Below are 6,096 nucleotides of genomic sequence, written 5' to 3'. Positions count from 1 at the left end.
GAGAGCAAAGATCAAGCAAAAGTTGCCAGAAACCTATCCACGACCAATGATCCCTCTAAGCACATAATTTGGTAGGCTATATCTACTTCATATAGACCAAATGACATATTGTTATTGTCATCAGTCATTGCTGGGTCCCCAGAAATTTAGTGTAAAAAAAGTTGGATTCAAAGTTTTGGGGGCAAATAGTATTTGATGCAGGGACTTTGTCATACTTTTGGTTTAGTGAATTGATGCCCCATGCTCCCTTTATTTCCTGATATTTTATGTTGTCCCATCCTATCACACCTATGAGTTGTAGGTATTATTTGAGTGTGCAATAGTATCTGATCTTCATGTCAAACCTTCTGAGGCAGATTATTTTGCTGTTATTGTTTGTGATGGTGAGACTTTAACCCGGTCTTTAAAGAAAACCACCTCCACGTTTGAATCAAGCCATAACAATGACCCATTTGACTCCCATTGTGCAGAAATATTGACTTGTTTTGCACTGTTTTTACTCTGTAACTATCATAGATGTACAATGTACTGCCTAAATGGTTCTCAGTTTAAAAAACAGTGCATAACTGCAGTGAGATTTTTTTGTATTCCCTGTCCAGCATTCAGACGCTGTTCTGTTTGACAACATAGCTCCCAGAAAAAGCATCTTGTGAATAAAGATAACAATATTGTTTCTGGCTTCGATCCCACTCTCAGATCTCCCTACCTTTCACCACTGTCAACATAACATATGCCAATGTTTCTCTCTCTCATTTTTATTCTAATCTCTCTGCTCTCTTTCGCTGCTTTCTTCCTCTTCTCCCCCAGCTTTCTGCTCTCTCTCTCTTCTGTATTTCTTCTCAGCTTTCCTCTCTCTCTCTCGTCCTTTCCCCCTCTCTCTGCTTTTCTCTCTCTCTCTGCTTTTTCCTCTCTTCTTTCTTTCTCCTCTCTGTCTGTCTGTCACTCTCTCCCTCTCTCTCTGCTTGCGGTAGTACAGAGGGATGCTCAGGCGCTTTGGGGCTTAACACTACATAATACATGGTAACAAAGGGTCCTTTCTGTGCTGCCGTGCAGAGCCCCGTCTGAGGGCTCCCTCCACAGGCCCAGCCGGGCTCCACCAGCAGCAGCACTGGGGCCTATCGGGTGGAAATCTCCTCTCGGCTGTTTCTTTGGCACACTGAGTGCTCTCTGTTCCCGGACACATGCCTGCACTGCTGCTCTCCTTGGCTCCCTTTGCATTCCAGGAGCCCCGGGCAGCTGAGAAACTGCAGTAGCAGCCTGCTGGCTGCCTGGTTGGCTGACTGGTGTCTGAAGTGGAGAGTTGTGTGTATTATTTTTTTTTCCCCACAAGTCGAATGCACCTCCACTTTTCCCGTGCATCGAGTTGAAACGCGGTCTACACAATTGACAAATAACATTGCTGTTTCTGAGTCTTGGGTTACTTTGGATCTTGTTGCTTCCCTCTTACCAAAATATGAAAGACAGTCTAAAAACAGATCTCTTGAAATAACATCAAAGTATGCCCAAAATAGGCCTAACTAAAGACATGGACATGTTTTAAAAAGTGTGCTAAAGATGTGTTGCTATTCACAAACGTGTGAATCAACATAATACATCCTCATTATGTTCTAGTTTGGGATGACACTGCCTGTGTGATTTTAACACAGCTTTTTAGGCCAACTTCAGAGCAGCTTTGTTCTGGCAGTGGCAGTATTTCTCTCATAAGGATGTGGTTCTCCACCGTCCTGCTGATCGTGCAATCTGACAGAGCACTGCAATCAGCTGGGCTTGGGGTCTTGCACTGTGTATCCTACTGCTCTACCGGAACATAAGTTATGATAGTTGGAACTGGCACAGCCAGTTTTGTTGGATGACTGGTCTTGCCTCTTCATGCCCTGGCGACAAAGAATGCTACTTCCTTATTGGGTTATAAGTGATTACATTGATTATGGTAGCCAATAAAGCACTGCGCCACAGGATGCTGACATTAAATCTTTGTAGGACTTAGAGTCATAGAGTCTGTCCATATTGCAGGTTGCGTTTTCTGAAGCTAATGTACAGTTGAATTAGAGCTCAGATGTAGATGTTTGTACAAGGTCTCAACCACAGAGAGCTATATTTAGTATGAAACAAGGAAGTAGTCTTGTGTGAAGCGGGGTAATGTTTGACGTCTTTGCAACATCTGTTTGCATAGGTGTGTTTCTTGTCATTAAAGGCTTTTTATTTTATCAGTCAAGAAAAGCGGTCTAAGTGACTTATGCTTTCTGCTCTTTTTTGCATTCTGCTCAATTGCCTTTCTGTTGGGGCATTCAGTTTGATAAGATGTTCTGTCAACTCTCCAATTCCAATGCCACTGATATAATAATTGAACAGTCACACTATCATAATGGCTTGAATGTGAAACGTTTAACATAACTTTGTATCAATACTGATAGCTATTTGAATAAACCATATGTTACATTGGTTATCTATATACACAGCCCACTGTTCAAATCCACCTTTCTGGAAATAAGTTTGACATTAAAATCAGCAAGGCCATCATAGTTCGCAATAATTTGTGAGTGTAATACCAGGCAGGAAGAAGAGGTTTTGTTTGTATCGGTTCGATACAAAAAATTTGTTCCAGGAAACTAAAATTAATTCACTTGGGGCTTTAAATGGTTCCATACTCCTCAATTTGATGTTCCAGGCCCAGCAAATTTGGTGCTGTCTGACAAAAATACAGAGAGAAAACAAACACAAACCCAAGTAAGAAAGTTGACATTCAATCTTGAATTAAGTCAAACCCATTATTTCTGTGCTTTTGCAATCAAATTGCCCTCTACATTATTAATCAATTAAATGCATCAACACAAAGTCAGTGCAGTAAAGAACTGCAAAAAACCAAAATGTCCCTTAAGGCTCCAAGCTATCTTGTTCTAGCTAATTGGAATGCTGTATTTTGCAGGATACCTTAACACACAATTAATGGCTTTCTCCTTTCTCAGACTCTCTTGTGTGAAAGCAATTAAGCTAATTCTGCTTAAGTTTTCACTTTGCAAACGTCCTGGCCGGTCAATACTGTGCCCTCAGCTCTCTCCGGAGGTCAGTCCTGCATTATAAACACCATTCCAAGTGGTTATTTACATCCCAATGAGTGCCTTTGACCAAAACACAATGTGTCATTTTGTTCTGCCTTTGACTTTTGTCCTTGTTGTTGCTAAGAGCTTCTTCTGACTAGAACTCATCAGTTAACATAGGTCCTTATGGTGTAACCCAGGCCTATGCAGCAAAGCTCTGATGATGCCAGCATGGAGAAATGAGCAAGCGTCTATGGATCAAATGGCTGGCGCAGGTCCGTTGCTTGTGTTTTTGACTATCTGCCCTTTGGCACAATGCAGTGCCCAAGCTGTTCTGCCAGAAATGGCTTGCGTCACTCTCTCCCACTGGCCTGCACTGCATGCAGGTACGCCTCTCCAGCCCTCCTATTCGGGAGGTCGGAAAGGTGGCAGGCAGTAGGGGGCACTGGTGTGTGTGTGTTTGTTTGTGTTTGTTTGTTTGCCGACTGGATAACTACATTAGGGATTGGCGATGGACCGAATCTATTGCCGGTGGAAATTCCCTTGCAGATTTAAATTACCTTGATCTTTTGTCATTTAAAATGTAGCCTAGTGCTAGACACTCAAATGAGGAAGCACAGGCAGGGACAAAAAATATGCTCAGGTGGATTTACAAGTTGTTTAGAGCCACCAGCACAGAGAGTACCTAAACACAGCTAACATTTCCGAGAGCCTTCCTCATGATGTCCCATTTGAGTGTCTTGTGCTACTGCTTCCCGTTGGGATTGTATCGCCACCTGATACTTATTCAGCAGTTGTTTTCTTGACATGGAGAACTTAATTGAAAATGTAAAAGTGCCCCTTTCTTGCACAATTAAAGGTACATTCCAATTTAAAGTCATCAAGCCTACATCGGGCACGCTTTTGGTGGGTGTGTTTGTCTGCCCCATTCCCCAACATGGACGAATACATTGGGTAGCGATACATTTGATGACAATTGGTTGACAGGAGGATGGACACTATCACCCAACTCACCCAACACTCTTGTGTGTGTGTGTGTGTGTGTGTGGTTCGTTGTCTCATTGCAGTAGTCCTGGGTCGTCTTTGGCAGTGGCAACAGCTACGCAGCAGATCTGCAATCAAATTCGCAGCTCTCTAAGTGCAGCCATGCCATTACTGTAGCCATTAGCTCAGCAGCCTTGTGTAACTGTAATGGGCCCTCTGCCCTCTCCTGAGGATATGCTGCCTGCCTGCCTGCCAGCCAGTCTCCCACCAAGCCCAGCTACTGCTACTGACTAATTCATCCCAATCTCTCTGTAGCTACACGACCAGGCCTGCGTGCACCTGGATCTCATTTATGTAATGATGGTGTGCGTCTCGTTGTCCACCCCCCCCACCCCCCCCACCCCCACCTCAATCAACCAACAATTGCTTTTAGGAAGTTAGCTTGGTTGTTATTCTGGAGAGAGGAGTTGGGGTGTGTGTGTGTGTGTGTGTTAATGTCAGTTTGCGTAGGACTGTGTTTTTCATCCTGCTGGTGCTTTTCAAGGTGTCTAACAGTAACCCATCGTCTGCTCTCCACTGCTTTCTGCTGTCATCCAGCTGTTCTGGGAACCTAGCGTTTGACTTTACATTTATATTTGGAAGGCACGGTGGCTCAACGGTGGCTTAGCACTGTTGCCTCACAGCAAGAAGGTCCTGGGTTCGAACCCCGGTCCGTCGAACCCCGGTCCATCCCAGGTCCTTTCTGTGTGGAGTTTGCATGTTCTCCCCGTGTTTGTGTGGGTTTCCGCCGGGTGCTCCCGTAGGGTTAATACTCCTGTTGGTGCCACTGGCAAAAAGGAACTGGAGTTGGTCCCCGGGCGCTGTACTGTGGCTGCCCACTGCTCCTAGTGTTGTGTTAAATGCTAGTGATGGGTTAAATTGTAATTGTAACGTAATTGACGTTACTTGCGTTAAATGCGCGAGCATGTGCAGAAAGAGGTGAGATCAAGAAAGTGATCGGAATGAGTGTTTACATGACAAAATTTTATCCATCGACCGGATTATGAAAGGGTTATACCACCCCTCTCAAACGGAATGAAATTTCATTCAGATCAGGCCAGTTTATTCTGATTGAGGCTTTTATATGAGGCATTTTTATTCTGATTGGGCTGCTATTCTGATTAAAAGGCTCCATGTAAACGCAGCTAATGTGTAGGAATGTTACAATAAAAGATGTTCCTTAAATCTATATGTTCATTTGCTTTCTATTTATTTACTTCAATTTCAAAAAGGGCATTTTTGGTTATGTGAAAGTAAAAGCTGATCCTTAAATCTATATTCATTGCAAAGTATAATGAAGGACAGAATATAGATTATTTTGGCAGGGCACAAATGGGTCAATACGAAACAAAATATGGGCAGGCTATCGGTATCGGCCGATTGTGGTGTTTGAAAAATGGGCTATCGGTATCGGCCCAAAATTTCCATATCGGTGCATCCCTAGTTTTGCAGAGCCTCTTACAACAGTAGAAAAAACCTAGATTCGTCTAACAACAACATTATACACAGTCAGTAACAAGGTGTGCAAGGGATAAAACAGCAACTCAGGTTATGTGCGATATAAACTTTTCCATGTTGAGGTGGTGATACACAATCATTCACACAATCAACTTACTGAAATGTTATTTATATTCAAAAGATGCTCTATGTGATTGAAGGTGCAATGATAAGACAACATCCTGGTTACCGTTGCCTGTCGGGTTTCTGCAAAAAGTTGCACTGCAATCACTGTTTTGTTTTGCATTCTGTGTCACACACTTTCTCTCTCTTTCTCTCTCTCACTCTCTCACACCGCTACCTCATCAGCAGTGGGAATCTGTTTGCCCGTTACATCACTCACAGCAGAGCGTAATGGCTGGTTTATTTAGTCAGATGTTGTGACAGAGCCAGAGTGGGGATCGAGGGGAGATCAGAGGAATCCTCCAGCTGCTGCCGCCACTGCTGCTATGTGTGTTTGTTAAAGAGAGATATACAGAGAGAGAGAGAGAGAGATAAAGAGAAAAGGAAAGAGGGAGCTGGGAATTGTTTACTGTCT

The sequence above is a fragment of the Centroberyx affinis genome, unplaced genomic scaffold (genome assembly GCF_046629955.1).
Source record: "Centroberyx affinis isolate AG114_WGS23_722 - 3 ecotype Tasmania unplaced genomic scaffold, CSIRO-AGI_Caff_v1 ptg000749l_1, whole genome shotgun sequence".
In the NCBI taxonomy this organism is placed as follows: domain Eukaryota; kingdom Metazoa; phylum Chordata; class Actinopteri; order Beryciformes; family Berycidae; genus Centroberyx; species Centroberyx affinis.
Note: the sequence above shows the minus strand (reverse complement) of the source record.